The sequence below is a fragment of the Apium graveolens genome, chromosome 7 (assembly GCF_009905375.1).
Source record: "Apium graveolens cultivar Ventura chromosome 7, ASM990537v1, whole genome shotgun sequence".
Taxonomy (NCBI): Eukaryota; Viridiplantae; Streptophyta; class Magnoliopsida; order Apiales; family Apiaceae; genus Apium; species Apium graveolens.
This window is the reverse complement of record NC_133653.1, coordinates 111,246,367-111,267,545: the sequence shown is the minus strand read 5'-3', so window position 1 is coordinate 111,267,545 and position 21,179 is coordinate 111,246,367. Positions and strand designations below refer to the sequence as shown.

The 21,179-nt window shown below is 39.5% G+C and overlaps 1 non-coding gene across 1 annotated transcript; it reads right to left on the bottom strand.

Moving 5' to 3' along the window:
• Nucleotides 1-609: 609 nt before the first annotated feature.
• On the bottom strand, nucleotides 610-716 carry LOC141675562 (small nucleolar RNA R71). Its single transcript, XR_012556209.1, has one exon. It is a non-coding gene; the product is annotated as a small nucleolar RNA R71 (small nucleolar RNA).
• Between the last annotated feature and the right edge of the window lie 20,463 nt (nucleotides 717-21,179).

The following is a 21,179-nucleotide window of genomic DNA, read 5'->3' as shown; positions in this document are numbered from 1 at the left end:
TCATTGGTCATTAGGACTCAGTGATTAGGACGTAGTAGTTACTTACTCTTTTCGGTTGTGTTTCAGGTACTTTAGCAAGCGTTTATGCAAACTCGTTCTCGTGCTCGCAAGAGGACTTTAGATACAACTGAGGAGACAGACGAAGTTCTTGATATTCCGGAGAAGTTAGATTTTGAGGATTCGGATTCAGGAACTAAGCAGAAAGAACCAGTAAACATGGGAGATCGTATTGTTCAAGCTGATCCAGCTCTTATGGATTTTTCTCGGCCTAAAATTGATGATATTCAGTCAAGCATCCTTCATCCGGCTATTCAAGCTAACACCTTTGAAATCAAGCCGGGCACTATTCAGATGGTGCAGAATTCTGTTTCTTTTGGAGGAGCGGCAACTGAAGACCCCAACATGCACATAAGAAATTTTGTCGAGATCTGCAGCACTTTTAAGTATAATGGCGTGACTGATGAGGCTATCAAGTTGAGGCTTTTCCCATTCTCACTGAGGGATAAGGCTAAAGACTGGTTACATTCTGAACCAGCTCGGTCCATCACTACGTGGCAAGATCTTGCGCAAAAGTTTCTGGTGAAGTTTTATCCAATGGCAAAGACTGCTGCTATGAGGAGTGCTCTTACTCAGTTTGCGCAGCAACCTACAGAATCTATGTGCGAGGCTTGGGAACGCTACAAGGAAATGTTGAGAAAATGTCCACATCATGGAATGCCGGATTGGATGGTAATCACTGGTTTTTATAATGGTTTGGGGGCCCAATCTCGGCCCATGCTCGATGCAGCAGCTGGAGGCGCCTTATGGGCTAAAAGCTATACTGAGGCGTATAATCTTATAGAGACGATGGCTGCAAATGAGCATCAAAACCCAACTCAGAGGATGACGTCAGGCAAGGTAGCAGGTATTCTGGAAGTTGATGCAGCCACCGCTATTGCAGCCCAGCTCCAAGCGCTATCAATGAAGGTTGATTCTCTGGCTACATATGGAGTTAATCAAATAGCTATGGTTTGTGAGCTTTGTGCAGGTTCTCATGCTACGGATCAGTGTTCTCTTGTCAACGAATCTGTTCAGTATGTGAATAATTATTAGCGACAACAGCAGCCTGTGCCAGCGACCTATCATCCTAATAACAGAAATCATCCAAATTTCAGCTGGGGGAATAATCAGAATGCTATTCAGCCACCATATCAGCAAGGGGTGAGTAAACAGTTTAACCCACCTGGATTCCAACAACCACAGCAGTATGCTACAAGGCAATCATATCCTCAACAGGGAAGTGCAGCTGCACCTACTAGTGCTGATTTTGAGGAACTTAAGCTATTGTGCAAGAGTCAGGCGGTTTCTATCAAGACCTTGGAAAATCAAATCGGTCAATTAGCCAATGCAGTGCTCAATCGTCAACCTGGCACTCTTCCCAGTGACACGGAAGTACCAGGCAGGAAGGAAACTAAAGAGCAAGTCAAGGCTATTACCTTAAGGTCTGGAAAAGTAGCTGATGCTGAAAAGGCAAAAGAAGTCGAAGCTGAAGTTAGAGATGAAGAATCTAAGCAAAAGGAGAAAGCGGCGGAACCAAGGAAGACTACTGTTGAACACACTCTTCCTGAGGCTAATACAGGGGAGAAACAGCTCTATCCTCCACCACCTTTTCCTAAGAGATTGTAGCAACAAAAGTTGGATAGACAGTTCGGGAAGTTTCTGGAGGTGTTCAAGAAACTTCACATCAATATACCTTTCGCTGAGGCTCTGGAACAAATGCCTAGTTATGCGAAGTTTATGAAGACTATTCTTTCAAGGAAGGTGAAACTGGATGACCTTGAAACCGTTGCTCTCACAGAAGAATGCAGCGCTGTTCTGCAACAAAAGTTACCACCAAAACTGAAAGATCCAGGAAGCTTCACCATTCCTTGCACCATTGGCAATCTAACTTTTGACAAGTGCCTTTGTGATTTGGGCGCAAGCATTAATCTGATGCCCTTGTCGATCTTTAAAAAGCTGGATCTGCCTGATCCAAAACCCACATACATGTCGCTACAATTGGCGGACCGTTCCATTACTTACCCAAGAGGCATAGTTGAGGATGTGCTCATCAAGGTGGATAAGCTCTTCTTTCCAGCAGATTTTGTTATTCTGGATTTTGAGGAAGATAAGAAGATTCCCATAATCTTGGGGAGGCCTTTCTTGGCTACTGGCCGTACCTTGATAGATGTACAAAAATGGGAACTTACTATGTGTGTCCAAGATCAGGATGTGACCTTCAACGTATTCAAGGCAATGAAATTCCCTACAGAAGATGAGGAGTGCTTAAAAGTGGATGTGATTGATTCCGCGGTTACTTCGGAACTCGAGCACATGCTAATGTCTGATGCATTGGAAAAGGCCTTAGTGGGGGAATTTGACAGTGATGATGAAGATAGCAACGAGCAATTACAATATCTGAACGCTTCTCCCTGGAAGCGAAAGCTGGACATACCATTTGAATCTCTTGGTACTTCTGACCTTAAGAATGCTGAAGGGAAGCTCAAACCATCAAAAGAGGAAGCACCTACCTTGGAGCTCAAACCACTACCTGAACACTTGAGGTATGCTTTTTTAGGTGATTCATCTACGTTACCTGTTATTATTTCAGCTGACCTTTCAGGTAGTGAGGAAGACAAGCTCTTAAGGATTTTGAGAGAATTCAAATCGGCTATAGGATGGACCATAGCAGACATCAAGGGGATAAGTCCTTCATATTGTATGCATAAAATTCTGCTAGAGGAAGGTAGTAAGCCAACTGTGGAACAACAACGAAGACTGAATCCCATCATGAAGGAGGTGGTGAAGAAAGAAATTCTGAAATGGCTAGATGCAGGCATCATTTATCCTATTTCTGACAGCTCGTGGGTGAGCCCCGTATAATGTGTACCTAAGAAAGGAGGTATCACTGTGGTCGCAAATGAAAAGAATGAGCTCATCCCTACTCGAACAGTTACAGGATGGAGAGTATGCATGGATTATAGGAAATTGAACAAAGCCACAAGGAAGGATCACTTTCCTCTTCCATTTATTGATCAAATGCTTGACAGATTGGCGGGACATGAGTATTTTTGTCTTCTGGATGGTTATTCCGGGTATAATCAGATTTGTATTGCACCAGAGGATCAGGAAAAGACTACCTTCACTTGTCCATTTGGTACATTTGCTTTTCGTAGAGTTTCGTTTGGGTTATGTGGCGCCCCGGCCACCTTTCAGAGATGTATGATGGCTATATTCTCTGACATGATTGGATATAACGTCAAAGTGTTCATGGATGACTTCTCCGTCTTTGGACACTCATATGATGAATGTTTGAATAATCTGCGCGCCGTACTCAAAAGATGCGTGGAAACTAATTTGGTGCTTAATTGGGAGAAATGTCATTTTATGGCGCGTGAAGGCATTATCCTTGGGCATAAGGTCTCTAGCAAGGGTCTGGAGGTGGACAAGGCCAAGGTGGGAGTCATTGAAAATCTTCCCCCACCCAATTCTGTGAAAGGAATCCGTAGTTTTCTTGGTCATGCGGGTTTTTATCGGCGATTCATCAAGGACTTTTCAAAGATATCTAAGCCGTTGTGCAATTTGCTTGAGAAAGATGTGCCTTTCAAATTTGATGATGAATGTTTGGCAGCACTCGAGGCTCTCAAGAAGAGTTTGATCACTGCACCAGTTATTACAGCACCAGATTGGACAGAACCATTTGAGATGATGTGTGATGCGAGTGATTATGCGGTAGGTGCAGTTCTGGGACAGCGCAAGAAAAATCTCTTCCATGTGGTCTACTATGCGAGTAAGACTTTAAATGGTGCCCAATTGAACTACACCACTACTGAGAAGGAGCTTTTGGCTATAGTCTTTGGCTTTGAGAAATTTCGATCTTATCTGCTTGGTACGAAAGTAACAGTATTCACTGATCATGCAGCTATTCGCTATTTGGTTTCTAAGAAGGATTCGAAGCCGAGACTCATTCGTTGGGTTCTTTTACTTCAGGAATTTGAGTTAGAGATCAAAGATAGAAAAGGTACCGAGAATCAAGTAGCTGACCATCTCTCTAGGTTGGAGAATCCCGATTCTACTTCACATGATAGGACGTTAATCAATGAATCTTTTCCGGATGAGCAGTTGTTTGCAATTCAGGAGGAAGAACCATGGTTTGCAGATATTGTAAACTATCTTGTCAGCAATATAATGCCTCTTAATTTGACATCCGCACAAAAGAAGAAGTTTCTGCATGAGGTGAAGTGGTATATGTGGGATGAACCATATTTGTTTAGACAGGGAGCTGACCAGATCATCAGGAAATATATCCCGTTCTGTGAGACGGAGGGGATATTACGAGATTGCCATTCCACGGTTTATGGTGGACACTATGGAGGTGAGAAGACGGCAGCTCGTATTCTGCAAGCAGGTTTTTTCTGGCCTACTTTGTTCAAGCATGCTCATCAGTTTGTTTTAAGGTGTGATCGTTTCCAAAGAGTGGGAAATTTGTCAAGGAAGGATGAGATGCCATTAAATGTGATGCTTGAAGTCGAGGTCTTTGATGTGTGGGGAATCGATTTCATGGGGCCTTTTATCTCGTCTTGCAATAATCAGTACATCTTGCTGGCAGTCGATTATGTCTCAAAATGGGTCGAAGTTAAAGCTTTACCGACAAATGATGCAAAGGTAGTACTAAATTTTCTTCATAAGCAAATTTTCACAAGGTTTGGAACGCCTCGGGTAATCATAAGTGATAAAGGATCGCATTTTTGCAACCGTAAGTTCACTTCTATGATGCAACGTTATAATGTGAATCATCGAGTAGCTACTGCCTATCATCCGCAAACAAATGGTCAAGCGGAAGTGTCTAACAGAGAGATAAAGCGCATTCTAGAGAAGGTTGTTTGTCCGTCAAGGAAGGATTGGTCTTTAAAGCTCGATGAAGCTGTTTGGGCTTACAGAACAGCATACAAAACTCCACTAGGGATGTCACCATTTCAGTTGGTATACGGTAAGGGATGTCATCTACCAGCGGAGCTTGAGCATAAGGCCTACTGGGCATTGAAGAAATTGAACCTGGATTTAGATGCAGCTGGTAAGAAAAGAATGCTTCAGCTTAATGAACTTGATGAATTTCGACTTCAAGCGTACGAGAATAACAAAATGTATAAGGAAAAGGTGAAGAGGTGGCACGATAGGAAGCTACATCCTAAGTTATTTGTGCCAGGGCAACAAGTTCTTTTGTTCAACTCTCGGCTCCGACTTTTTCCTGGGAAGTTGAAATCAAGATGGTCTGGACCTTTTATTGTCAAAACTGTGTTTCCACATGGAGCGGTGGAAATTTTTGAGAATGATTCGGACCAAGCATTCAAGGTTAACGGTCAGCGGTTGAAGCACTACTATGGGGACATGGCAAACCGAGAGGTGGTTAGTGCCATTTTGTTGACTACTTGAGAAAGGTACGGAACGTCAAGCTAATGACGAAAAAGAAGCGCTGCGTGGGAGGCAACCCATGAATTGTTGTTACAGGAACCCTTAGAAGTTAATAACCTATCCAAAAACACAAAAAAATCAGAAAACAGGGGCTGAAAAAAAAAATTCCAGAGACCCTCTGCGCGCCCGCGCAGCTAGGCTGAGCGGCCGCGCAGCTTGCTGCGCGCCAGCGCAGAAATGCTGAGCGGCCGCGTAGGGGTCGAGTTCCAGAAAATTTTTTTGCAGTTCAGAAAAAAAAAATAAAAAAAAATAAAAAAAAATAAAAACACAAAAAAAGTTTAGCCCATAAACCCACGAATTGTTCCCACTACCCCATGATTTTATCCCTTACTTCCCAAACACTAATCTAATCCACACCCTATATATACATACACCTATCCTACATATCTCCCACAAAACTTCCTACACTTAAACCCTCTCACAAACATCAAAAATCAGTTCTTACACACTGCTATTCACGAATCAATGGCACCCAAGAGAGCACGCACTATTGACAGCAGCAGCACAGTTCCTACTGCTGATTCTTCGAGGGGCACTGCTGCAAGGCCTCGGTTAACTGACAGAGCTACGGAGGAGGAGTACACTAGGCTGTTGGGGAAGCCGATTCTGAAGGAGAGGGGGTTTTTACCATCAGGGAGGGATGGTGAGTTGTTGCCCATGATTGCAGAGAAGGGGTGGATAGCTTTTTGTGAGTCACCCGAAGCAGTACCGATGAGCGTTGTTCGCGAGTTCTACGCGAACGCGAAGGCTGAAAAGAATGGGTTTTCTGTAGTCCGTGGGCTGACGGTTGATTATCATCCTACGGCGATTCGCCGTGTGATTGGACAGTGAGAGAGGAAGCCCGAGGAGGAGAACTGGAATGAAAAGACTGCTGAGGATTTTGACTTGGATTTGATTTGTATGACTCTCTGTCGACCGGGCACAGTTTGGAACCGCAGTCCAGCCAATAATGAGTATCGTCACTTTCCGGCGATCACCATGAACAGGTATGCCCGTGCATGGAATGCATTTATATGTGCTAATATTTTGCCTTCTTCACATGCACACGAGGTCACAGTTGAGAGAGCACAGCTGTTGTGGGGAATTCTGAATGAGGAATACTATGTGGACCTTGGTGAGTTTATCTACCAAGGAATTCTGAAGTTTTTGAGGGGAGCAAAGCATATGAACATCCCTTATGCATCCACGGTTACGAAGCTATGCCGAGCAGTGGGAGTGAACTGGCCGGCTCATGAGCAGTTGCAGTTGCCAGCAGCTCCGATAGATTCTGGCACTCTGAATGGGATGCAGGAGTGGACCGGTGGTGAGCCTGAGGAGCATGGGCTGGGTTATCGTCTTCCAGGAGGGCGTCCAGCATGAGGTGCTACTATGGCTAGGCCAGGGCGTGGTGAGGCTGGTTCGTCGAGAGCTCAGGAGGGTGCTGGGATGGGTGATGCCCAGTATAGGAGGCTTTCACGACGGATGGATGCCATGTATGAGACGCAGAGTAGGTTTGCTCAGGAGCTCACCCTTGCGTTAGGGACTGCTTTTTGAGGCCTTGGAGCTGATATCCAGTGGCCAGTTTTTGGTGAGGACTCTGCATACCCGCCACCTGATACTCCACCCGCTGAGGGTGATGATGATGACTCCGAGTAGGTATACCCTGTGTTCCTTTCTACTACTTTCACTGAGGACAGTGAAGATTTTTAGTTTGGGGGTGGTAGTTAAAGGAATATTGTATGTGTGTCATTTAGTTGCATATTCATGATAGTTAGTTCATATAGTTGCATAATTTATGCCATATAGTTTTTTTTATGAATGTCATGTAGCTCATGCATTTACTATGATCCCTTTTGTAATGATTTATCGACTGAATTGTGAGATTGATGCGAGTGTAGTGATAGCATTAAAGTGATATTAAGTTGTGTAGGTTGATATGCATGCTAGAAACAAATGTAAATCCACTGAGTCTTAAAGAATGCGTAAAGGCTAGATTGTTGTTATGATTTGGTTGTTTTCAAGGTCAATCTATTTATTATGCTTAGAATTCGATTATAGGTTCTTAGTGATAAAAACATGAAAAAGAAAAATTGTTTTGGAGAAAAAAATATGGAAGTTGTTGCTAGTTGTGGCTAGGCGTCAAATGGCTAGTAGCCGGCTCGCTTATGTTGCGAGTAGTCTAGGGTTGAGTAAGATGGAGCGAAACGCACTTGCTCAGAAGTTATGAAAAAAAAAAAAAATTTGCATAATTGATCAAGAGTGGGCTCTTTGGTATTCGAGTTATTAAGTTCTTAGGGGACTTTGTGCCTAGTGACCTAAGGCTTTTAGAGTCTGGGATCCGCTAACCTAACGCTCGTTACATGGATACCATTGTATAAGTCTTTTGTGGACCTCACTCATTGCACGGTCAAATAAGCATTTGAGTTGTAAATAAAAAGCACAATTCCGTAGTAAGCTCCAGAGTTCTTGTAGTGTTGTATATCACTTTGTGCCTAGAATTTTTATTCTTTGTATAATCGTAGGGTTGCCTTGAGGATAGTCTAGTCATAGTAATTGGTCTAGTTCCGAAGCATATCTGTTAAGCATTTGCACACACCACATTTCTGGCTGTTTGTCCGGTTGCATGAGTTTATTGATCTTTATATGTCTAACTGCATTCGTTGAGATGTGACAATTTGGTTGGATAATTGTAGTAAGGGGGATCGTTGCATTTTCATATAGATTGCATTCATGCATATTTTTATTTGTTTTGAGTCTGTGACGCTTGAGGACAAGCATCGATTTAAGTTTGGGGGTGTGATAAGTGGCATTTTATACCACTTAGAACGTCTTAAAATGGCTTAAATTGGTGTCTTGAAATCAAGTATTTTGTGTATTTAATGCGTTTTTCTAGTGTTTATGCATTTCAGGGTATTAGTTGCATTTTGGGGGAGGAATCATCAAGAATAAGCCTTGGCATGTGTTCACCATTGCGAGAGGAAAGGAATGGGCAGATTACGGCGAAGAAACGGAGCAAGCTTAGAATTTTTCCAGTAGGGTCCTGCGCGCCCGCGCAGCAATACTGAGCGGCCGCGCAGTAACCTGCGCGCCCGCGCAGAAATGCTGAGCGGCCGCGCAGGGTCGGGGAAAAAAAGTTGAATTATTTTAGACTTCTACTTCTGTGTGGCTTCCAACTTCTATGTAATCTGAGTTTTATGGGACTATTATATAGGTAGATTTGAGACGTTTTCATAGAGAGTATTAAGGAGATTATGTTTTAGATTGTGATTTACGCAAGGAGCGAAGGAGATAAGGAAGAAGACCGATTTAGCACACCGCAACGAAGAGGAAGCATATATTCTTGTGATTCTTGTTTCGTTGTAACGTTGGATGCTAGTTTTCTTGCTTTGACTTATTTACTCTTGTGACGTACTCTGTTTTAATATAATTAGTTTAGTTATTATTTTCTTGTGTTTGTTTATCATGATTTCATATGAACCCATGATGGCGATGAGTTCTGTTATGGGCTAATCGTGATCATGGGGTTACAACGGATTTATTATGGAATTCTTTAGTTAATTGTTTAATACTTTAGTGTGTGATGATTGCATGATATCTAGTATTGGTTGTGCGTATTCGTCTTATGTGCGTCGCGAACATATAAGATAGGGTGTTGATCTCTTGTGAAGCGACGGTGGATCTTGAGATTTAGAACTTACCATGCTAGCATAGGTTCATGTACATTGTGCATGATTAGTGGGTAACTCTAACAGTTTTATTTGCCCTATGTAATCAAAAGGAATAACTTGTGCTTAAATCGTTGTGTTGTCAATTTCTGTAGACATATAGGAACTCAACATAATTGATGACTATTCAACTTCTATCTTAGTTGTGGATGCTTGGTAGAATGGTATTAGTACAATGAAAGTTGGCTTTTATCAGTTTCGTATTATTCGATTAATGTCATCACTGTCACATGCTAAATGTAATAACAATGGTTATAGAAGGAAGTAATAATGAAGTTGTGATCTCATGAGTGTTTTATTATTGATAATTTGAAGTGTTAGTTAAGTGGTTAACTAAGTAGTTAATTATAGTAATATTTAATCAACAATTTTAAGTGTTATTATCTTAACATTGAGAAGTAATCATACATTGGTGAGTGAGTTTAATTAGACAATAATTTAGTCTGAGTCTCTGAGGGAACGAACTAGAAAGTATTCTATATTACTTGCGAACGCGTATACTTGCGTGAATATTAGTGCATGTTTTCGCCCTAACACTTGCTGACTTGTATATTGTGCACTTTCTCCCGCTCACTGGTTGACTCTCCCTGACTAACTAGAATGATATAGTTTGTCTCCCCCTTTTTATTAACATCATTTTGAGCAGGGGTAGAGGTTTGTGCAGCCACCAACTTTTGAGGAAGCAGTGTTTGTTGAGCTTGATGGAGGTGTATTTGAGTGATTGAGGTTTCCAGGGTCTTGAGCCTGGTGTCCAAAGAGTCCACTTTGTTGACTAGATCAGAGTTTTTCCTAAGCTGTCTATTGATATCAAACATTATTGTATTAGGAAAGGTAGCCTCCAATCTTATAGTGATGATCTTTTTGACTTGACCAAATCTTGTGTAACACCCCCGAATCCGGGGTCAGGGATCCGGGTTGTCACGAGTTCCACTTCCCTTAATGACACCCAATCTTAATAAACAATCAACTACTCTGTACTGCGACCCCACAATAAACACACACACCACAAGTTATAGTCTCAGAGATGAATATCCAAAAATAACACGAGTCATTTTATTTCAAAATTATATGCCATTACACCTTAAAAGGGTTTCTGAATAAATTTACATTTCTTTGCCATTATTACAATTGATAAAGATACATAAGTCTGGTACATCAAAAGTTGAAAGCCTAGCCTATTGGTAGTTCCCACCTCAGCTACAGTGACATCAACGCCTATAGGAAACTGCTGAACGTTTCCTATCCGCTCGCGAATTGGGAGCTTGGTCCTGTTCATCTAGTCTATCTGATGTCGTGTGATAAAAGATGAAAGCAAGGGTGAGCAACAAGCCCACCGAAATAATATGTATAATAATTAACAATATATGAGCATTCTCATAATACTCATGAAAGTCTTGGTCAAGAAGAAATGAACCAAGTTTGTTATTTTAATGCGACGAAGTCACAAAATATTCAGTATATATATATACTTCTCAAATCTTTGAAATCCTCTGACATGTATAATATACACAGAGTTCCAGTTTATAACTGTATAAAATATCGTTGCAAGGTGATCTCATATATCTAACCTTATCTCAACATTTTTCTGAAAATCTTTGTCATGCATAAGATAATCAATAACCAGATATAAGTTGAAAAGATGAAGTAACAAGATACCCCAATATACTTATATCTTTCCCAAATACTACTTGAACTACCACCGTTCAAGTTATAATCAGTTTCAAAAGTTCATCATATAGATGAGACTACAAGATAAGACTTGAATAGATTCAATCCTTGAAATATTATTGAATGAAATAAAGTTACGAGATACTTCATTTGATGGAAACACCATTATAATTGCTTAACCCTATTAATGCTTCGGCAACCACCCATTCGTAGCCTTTCGACCGAAATGCTCCTAGTAGTGTTGCAGAAATATCCAACTGGATGAACTCATTACGGGAGTTTGCCGCGCCAGGAAGACCACTTACGATGATCAGTCGCAGTAGTGCAACCCCACCATTTTCTATATGAAGAGGAGAACCTGTCGGATATACTTGTCAACCGAACACTGGACTCCTAAGGAATGGACCGTCTTAGCGGAACTTCCAGGCCATTTGGGCCAATATAATAAGGCTGGGCCGGCGCCACTCGACCACTTACGCCACTCCTAGTTCAGATAAAATCCATGACTCTGAAACATAAAGCCCGTCCCCCCTTTCCCCAAGTAAAAACTTGTTGATACGGCTCCACCAAGAAGTCGTATCTAGTTGGAAAGGAAAACTCACCGATATTTCCCAGGCGATGCCTGTTAATGGATTAACTTGTTCCAAGAATTTTACTTCCCGAGTCTTGGGTTAGTAATCAAAAACTCTTTTATCAAAATAGCAACCTTGTTGCGAATATAAAATACACCATAGAGCCGGATCCCTCAGGTTTTGAGCGAGTATTTAAATCCCCTTCGAAAGGAGGATCTTAAATATAAAAATGAGTTTTGGGATCCGCCCTAACCTTTAAAATCATTTTGAAGACTCGAAAACATTTTTAAGAATGTTTGGAGTGATGCTGATTTAATAAAATAAATCAGTCCCAATATATTAGAAAATATCTGAATATTATTATTTAAATATTATTCCCATAAAGAATAATCTTTATAAAAATAATTGAAGTAGAATTTTTAAAACTTATACTTGAAATGAATATTAAATAACCAAAGATATACTTATACGAAAGTACTATCTTTATTAGAATAATCAAAAGTGAGTTTGATTATCGACACATTATTCTTTAATAAAATAAAGAATATTAATTAGTAAATAATCGGAGTCATAAGTCCTCGAATGAATATTCAAATAATAATATTCATTAAATAAAATAAACGGAGTCATAAGTCCTCGAATGAATATTCAAAATAATATTCATTAAATAAAATAAATGGAGTCATAAGTCCTCGAATGAATATTCAAAATAATATTCAATAAATAAAATAAAGTTATCGAATAAACCTTATTTGATTAATAGTTTTGAAAACTATATCAATATATATATATATAAATATATATATTATACGCGAGAACATCGACTCCCGGTTTTAGAAAATGTTCACCTTTGGGTCCCCTATACTAAGGGTATACGCAACTACTGCTTATCTCTAGCATAAGTATTATGCAACTTATAAGCAATTGAATCAACAGTATATATCAAGATTACGAAACAGACATGCATATATATCATATCACATGCTCCAATATATCGTAATATTTGCTAATTAACCACCATGCATCTATCACAAGATAATGCATATACATATGTATACATCACAACAACAGTATAACGGGTAGAAAACTTGCCTGAGTGTTCCGGGGTAGACTTGAGTTTAGACTGGGTCCGATAACCTATGAACAATAACATAAGTCAGAATTAAACCCCGGTCGCTTAAGAAACTAGACTTTAACCAATTGAACCCTAACGTTCAGTTATGGTAACTTATACGCTTAACGAATCACATAAGTCATTCGAGTACCCTCGGCTCCACCATTTTTAATAAATTAACCATTAAGAATTTTAAGGCGATTCTTTCGCGAGCACCTTACCAACTGCCTAATACACTTTACATAAATGTTTCATACTCCAATTAGTCATTTAAGGGCCTTAACCAAGGTTTCAAAGTAAGGAGGGGGTAATGGTTCGTTCTCGAAACGCCGTTACTTAAAACGGTCGTTTCTCCTAAACCGTACATCGGATCCAAGCGAACCACATATCAAAACGAAGCTCGTAGCACGAACTATATAAACAAGGTTAGAATCTTTCAGTGAGTTCACGGGACCTAAAGTTAAGAAAAGAATAGTTAAGGAAAATCGGGCATTATGACGTTTATGTTTACGCGATTTCCAATTTTTAAACCACTCCAAACAACCACCATTCAACTCACAACCAACAATACAACCAACCCTCATCCAAACCTTACTACATCAGTCCCCAAACCTCAAGATTTTCCAATTTATACAACCCCACACATGAACTACTATCTATACTTATGTTTCATTAACTATAAACAAGATTTCAACATCCAAATCACTACAAATCCAATCCAAACTCTAAACACACAAGCATCATGCTTCTCATTTACTATAACCATCAAAACCATTATAATACTCAAAGTAAAGTTAGGGTTTGGAGGTGTTATACCTTCCTTGGAGTGATTAGAGTAGCTAGGAAGTCTTAGGGAGCCTCCTATAAGCTTGATCTTTCCAAAGAAATCAAGAACACAAAGTTAGGTTTTGAAGTTTCTAAAAGTCAGATTTAAAGAACTGTCAAAACTAGGGTCTTACCATGCTTATTTGGACGAGACTTGTGAACAAGAGTTGTAGGCCATCTCAATACCTTTCCAAAAAGCTATAGAACATACTATTTGAGTGAGTATTGAAGGAGATATGGTAGTTTGAAGTTGCTGCTCTGGTTTTGGCCGAGAGCTTTTTGAAGGAAATGAAAGTCAACTTGTATTTTGTGTTTTTGATTTGTTTTGGCTTGGTTGCTTTGTTTTGTTTTGTTAATTATCCTTTTACCATGGTAAAAATGAATGGCTTAAAATCAACCAAGCAATCCCTCCATTTGTCATGCTTATGTCACCATGCCTATGTCATCCACTTGCCACATGTCTCTTCCTTGTGGTTTGATGATGTCACAATCCTTGGCTTCTTGTACAAGCTTGTCTCTTGGTCGCTTATTTGTTTTACGGTTCGCTTAACTTTCGTTCTCGTTTATCGTTTGAGAGATCATACCCGGGATCTTATTACTTGGGTTCCCCTAAACCCTTCTTAATAATTTATATTCCTTTTATGATCCTCTCTTATAATCCTTGAATTTAAATTCTTTTAATCATGTTACCTTATACTCAATTCTTTCAGTATCTGGTGGATTTTCGGGAAAAATCAAAGTGTTCGGATTTGGATTCTGACGATCTTTACATACACTTATATACCATATAGAGTACTAATAAGACCTCAGAATATTAATAAAAGAACTCTTACATAGTGTGGCATGAAAAATTTTCTTAATCAGCATAATCAGCAAAATCACTATTCATCAGTATTTCAAAGATTCAAAAAATTGGGGTTATTACAGTCTCCCCTCCTTAAAAGGATTCCGTCCCGGAATCAAATAGAAAATGAATAGGGATACTTTCTTAGCATTGCACTTTCTAACTCTCAAGTCAATTTTCCCACATTGTGGTTCTACCACCAAACTCTGTCTAGTTTGATAACCCTTCTCCAAAGCACTTGTTCCTTTTCGATCTATAACCCTTTTTGGTTGCTCCATATAGGTTACGTCTGGTTGCATGCCTATGCGCTCATATGCCCCTATTTATCTGGCATCCGAATTATACTTCCTTAACATTGATACGTGGAACACGTTATGAACTTGCTACATGTTCGGGGGTAGGGATAACTCATATGCTAACTTCCCAATACGTCTTAATATATCCAAGGGTCCAACAATTCGTGGGCTTAGCTTTCCTTTCTTTCCGAACCTCATCCATCCTTTCCAAGGGAATACCTATAATAGCACTAGGTCCCCTACTTCCTATTCTTTGTCCTTTCATGTCAAATCAACATACTTCTTATGTCCATCTTGGGTTACTACCAGCCATCCTCTGATTAGATCTATTATATCCTTGATCCTTTGGACTACTGCGGGTCCGAGCATCTTGCGGTCTACAATCTTCATCCTAACATAAGGGAGATCGACATTGTCTTCCCTCAAAGATCTCATAAGGCGATATCTCGATACTGATATACGATCTATTATCGTAAGAAAACTCAATCTGCGTTAAGTGATCATTCCAAATTCTTTCAAGTCTATTGCACAAAATTTCATCATAGCTTCTAGCATTATAGCTTTTGCTTCTCAATACCCATTCTTTTTTAGTTCATAAGCGTTACTATCTTCCGTACATAATACTATTCTGGCTATACTTTTGCTCGTTAGCGTTCTATAACCTTTTAATAACCGCGTCAACCTTAGCATCACGAACGCGTTAGATTCGGAATACCACTACACTGATACTACTCCTTTCTAGCTGCTTATATCATCGAAAGCTTAGTCCTTCATATAAAAGTAAAAGAATTTATTGAGAGATCACTATGATCATGAACACTTGTTATATTGCATAGTTAGTACAGAAGGTGGCCAGCCTTTAGTACTTGACAAGCAATTAAACAACATGTGGTATCCTACTAGGCTTCTATCACACAGATAGATAGTCATTCGGCAATACCTCCCCTTCTGGAAGGGTTGTTCTTCTCAGCTTACATGAAATGAAAATGAGAGAAAAGAACGAATTGAAGAGAATTGTATATATAAAAAAAATATACTGCCACAAAATATCTGGCTTGGAATCTACCTCTGAACTATAGAGGTTTATCATAGGAGAACAAAACATATCTCTGAACTATAGAGGTTTATCATAGGAGAACAAAACATATATGTATATATATCAACTTCAAGTATTATAGCATCGCATTTCACATGCTTAAATATTTTTGCTATTCCGTCCATCATTCTATGGACCCATGCTCTTCCTCGAGCGTATACACAATCACCTTTGAAACTTCCTCGACATCAAAAATCGAATCTGGGATCTCATTCTAGACATCATCGTTACTAGAATTCTATGCTTGCACCGCAACCTTCCTCGTATAGTAATACGACTCTCTATTGATAAGAAGGAATAAGTATTCAATAGGTAGATAATCTACTTAATTAATCTATCAATGATAACTTATACACCACCACGACCCGATTAGTGGTACTCAATCTCAACATCCATTCCAATACAACTCCCACGATTGTAAGTAATCAACTCATTACTCGTAGAATCATTCCTGCATTACTATGGTCCACCGTTGACCTACTGTAGTCATTCATTTTTATGAAGTCTTAATAGCTAACCATACGGAGTCCGTTCCTGCCGTACTGAAATCATCGAGAGAGGAAACATAATCGCCATTCCATGATTCATGAAGAACACTCCTGAACTTGGCGTACATATGCCATAAAGCTGATAAAATTACAGAAGAGTTTCAATAAAAGCAACGATAGCAGGTTAATAGCATTCTTAATCATATGTCTATATTTGGATACATGAAGCTCAAAGATTCATTTCGTCCTTTTTAAAACATGGTCCTGACTTATTCTCAAGATAGGACCTTCTAAGATAGATAGTCCGCTCACAACAATTACATGAATTAAATCTTTACCAAACTACTATTACGATTGAGTATCGCACAATCATCAGAAGGAATGTCAATCTTCTAAACCATAATACAACCTTCACGGCTTCAACCATCATCACTATATTCCTCTGGCACGAGCGCCTATAATTATCCTCTTACATTTAAAGTGTCGGCCACCTCTTTGGCCTTTCATGATAGTAAAATTTCCTTACAATCAATGTCTTTTAAATGTCCTTCAACTAAATTTTCTACCTCATTTCCAATCACTGCTTATGTGAAAATGCTTCTCTTAAGTCCCGGTGAGAAAAAAATCACCATTTTTCCATAAGTCATTGCCTTAGTCTTTAGATGTGAACATTGCCACGACTGACTCTCGATCATACTTAGGACGTCTCTTATCTTGGGTCCTTCTTGTTTTCACCAATCTCGACCCTCATTGGATCGATCTATACTTTCTTATGGTTCAACACGTGCCCACCTGGCATTATTATAATTACGTCACATTTCCTTTATCAAAATTTCTATTCTTGAGAACTTTGAATATTACCTTTTTCCTTGTAAAACCTCTAAGGTTATCCTTGAATCGTTCCTCCTGTATTCCCTAGATACAGGGTATATCAAAATACCATTTACTAATACTAGAACCATTGTCTATGTACTTCTGAAAAATTTCTCTACTGATATTTAAAGGTTGTTGTTACCTCAGTCCTTCGTTCCATACTACCCAAACTCATAATGTCCCTATTAAGGGTGAAATGCCATCCTTTATGCATCCCCCATGGTTCATCTCAAGCTATTGAGGTTATGTCCTTAATTCCACCTTTTAAAAAGGTACTTGCATCCTTACATGGATAAATCAAGTCATATATCTTTGATAGATTATCTTATTCAATCATTCCCACCTCAATAGTCTATACCAATTTCACAATAGCATCCTTATTCAAACTGAGGTCAACCCTTATGGCCTTCAAATGATAACAAAGGTTACCCGCTTTTCTTTCCTAATTTGGTAATGACAACAGGGATGTTCTGGAAGATATTGGTCATGTTCAACGTGAACTTCTTCTTAATAATTCCTCATTTACTTTTGTTGTTTATCTCAACAGTCATCTCAATGTTGGGATATCTTTCATACCCGGCGTCTCCCTTTCTGGGTATCATGCCCCCGGTCTTACACTTCACATTCTTGAAGGTCACTTCCTTCATTCAATTTTACTAATTTCTTACTTTCTTGTCTCCTCAGTCTATCTGCGTCTCATTATTTATCCTTCAAACTATCTCAAGGTTTCCTCGAATCCTCCCAACTTACAGGGGATAAACTATATGTATCTCTTATGCCTTCAACCATCAACTTTAACTCATGGTGAATTACCCTCATCCTGACGATTACATACTTTTCTATTTCTATTGCTACGAGTCTTTAGGGTCTCCTCATGCCCAACTCCCTTATCATTTTTCAAACTCTATTGCCTTTATATTCCTTTCCACTTCAGTTTCTTTTTATTTTCCTTTCTCTTATCATTATTTCATAAACCAACACAACATAAGCATTGATTTCAAACATCCCGTCATTCTGTATTCGTGTCCTCAGAACGAATCTTGACAACTTTTATAACTTAGATTCATAATTCATCATACTCGTCTGCCTTTTTTCTGCCTCTAAAGCTTTTACACTACCGCCATAACCTTGGGAAGTACTTTCCTGAAAACAATTGACAGAACTTAAATCAGTTTATTATAATCTCTTGCTCCGTGCCTTCCTTGGCCTTTCACCAGCGGGTGGCCTCTCTCTTAGGAGGGTAAGTGACAAAAATAGTCTTTTGTGATTCGTCAATCATTTAGAATCTCAAATAATTCCTATATTTCCTTTAGCCAGGCTCTTGCCTCGACTGGGTCAGTTTGTTCCTTGGAACTCTGAGAGCTTAGCGACTTAAAGGTCCTGAAAGAATTTTTCACCGCATTGTTTCCTCAGGGTGGTGGTTGGGGATAATAGTCTAAGTTCTGTCTAGAAAGGTCCATTAATTATCGTATAGGAGTACCGTCTCAGGTCTCCTTTCCTTACTCAACTTATATTTCCTTAATCTGAACATTCCCTCCTCCTGCCCATAATCGGGGTCGTCCTACATGTTTTAAATCCTCATTTTCCACTTCATTATGTTATGGGTTCCTTCTATCTTGATGGCGACCTCCCTGACTATCACGTTCAGGGTTTGCTCTAAATCTTATTCCTCAAACTAGCTTTCATCTAAGATCTCATCTTTAAGCTCTTGAACATTTGGAACCCAAATCCTGTAGGGATACCTCATTATTCCCTCATCATCTTTCTAGGTATTAATCTTTTATCTATTTGTTGGCTCTCTGCCTTCATTCATCACTTTTTCTGGAACAATATGTTCTTTTCCAATAATTCGGGATGTATTGCAATCTCAAACAGCTTTTCGGTACCAGCTCTAGTTACCTTCACTTCTATTTCCATTTTCTCAAAATCTCTTATAAACTCTCCCAAAGACATTATCATCTTGAGTCTCTCCTTTTTACTAAGGGCATCAGCCACCACATTGGCTTTCCCTGAATGATAAAGAATCTCCCAATCATAATTCTTGATTAGCTCTAACCGCCTCCTCTGGCGTATGTTGAGCTCTTTCTACGTAAAAATGTACTAGAGCTCCTATGGTTTGTGTAAATCTTGCACTTCTCTCCATACAAGTAGTGCCTCCAATCTTTAGGGAAAAACTATTGCCACGAGCCCAAGCTCATGGGTGGGGATATCGAATTTTATATTCCCTTGTCTTGACGCGTATGCGATTACCTTGTTGTGCTGTGTAAGAAACAGCCTAATTCCTTATGTGAAATGTCACTACACATCACAAAATCTCCTTTTCCATCTGACAACGCCATCATAGGGGCCGTCACCAATCTTTGCTTCAGTTCTTAAAAGCTGATCTCGTATTTTTCTATCCATTCGAACTTCTCAGTCTTACGAGTAAACCACGTTAAAGGGGCTACTATCTTTACAAACTTGAACGAACCTCCGGTAGTGATCGGCCAATCCTTCCTCTGGTAGTCGCCCTAACCATGGTTATCAATTCCTCAGCGGTCATCTCTTCAGTCTTGTTAGGATCCTCCACGAGATCCTTCTCAACAACAATCCCTTCTGGGACAACATCCTCAACCGCTACATCCTCAATATGAATATCATCCGGTCCCTCATTAGGGTGTTCCATTGGATCCACAATCTGATCCCCAATCAGTAATAAAACATCATCGCGCTGTTGCTTCTCAACCTCAAGGTTTGGAGTCCCGCTACTATATACGATAATGAACTATGCTTCTATCACGATATTTATAAGGGTTCCCATAAGGGTTTTAACTGTGAGTACTACATTAGGTAGTCCGACTATTAACTTGGCAAGAGTCCTTATTATCTTAGTGAACTTATTATTTTAACGTCACATCATCTCTGAGGTTTATAACGCTTAGCTCTGATACCATTTATGTAACACCCCCAAATCCGGGGTCGGGGATCCGGGTTGTCACGAGTTCCACTTCCCTTAATGACACCCAATCTTAATAAACAATCAACTACTCTGTACTGCGACCCCACAATAAACACACACACCACAAGTTATAGTCTCAGAGATGAATATCTAAAAATAACACGAGTCATTTAATTTCAAAATTATATGCCATTACACCTTAAAAGGGTTTCTGAATAAATTTACATTTCTTTGCCATTATTACAATTGATAAAGATACATAAGTCTGGTACATCAAAAGTTGAAAGTCTAGCCTATTGGTAGTTTCTACCTCAGCTACAGCGACATCAACGCCTATAGGAAACTGTGGAACATTTTCTATCCGCTCGCGAATTGGGAGCTTGGTCCCGTTCATCTTGTCTACCTGATGTTGTGTGATGAAAGAAGAAAGCAAGGGTGAGCAACAAGCCCACCGAAATAATATGTATAATAATTAACAATATATGAGCATTCTCATAGTACTCATGAAAGTCTTGGTCAAGAAGAAATGAACCAAGTTTGTTATTTTAATGCGACGAAGTCGCAAAATATTCAGTATATATATATATACTTCTCAAATCTTTGAAATCCTCTAACATGTATAATATACACAGAGTTCCAGTTTATAACTTTATAAAATATCGTTGCAAGGTGATCTCATATATCTAACCTTGTCTCAACGTTTTTCTGAAAATCTTTGTCATGCATAAGATAATCAATAACCAGATATAAGTTGAAAAGAGGAAGTAACAAGATACCCCAATATACTTATATCTTTCCCAAATACTAATTGAAATACCACCGTTCAAGTTATAATCAGTTTCAAAAGTTCATCATATAGATGAGACTACAAGATAAGACTTGAATAGATTCAATCCTTGAAATATTATTGACTGAAATAAAGTTACGAGATACTTCATTTGATGGAAACACCATTATAATTGCTTAACCCTGTCAATTCTTCGGCAACCACCCATTCGTAGCCTTTCGACCGAAATGCTCCGGGTAGTGTTGCAGAAATATCCAACTGGATGATGAACTCATTACGGGAGTTTGCCGCGCCAGGAAGACCACTTACGATGATCAGTCGCAGTAGTGCAACCCCACCATTTTCTACATGTAGAGGAGAACCTGTCGGATTTACTTGTCAACCGAACACTGGATTCCTAAGGATTGGACCGTCTTAGCGGAACTTCCAGGCCATTTGGGCCAATATAATAAGGCTGAGCCGGCGCCACTCCTAGTTCAGATGA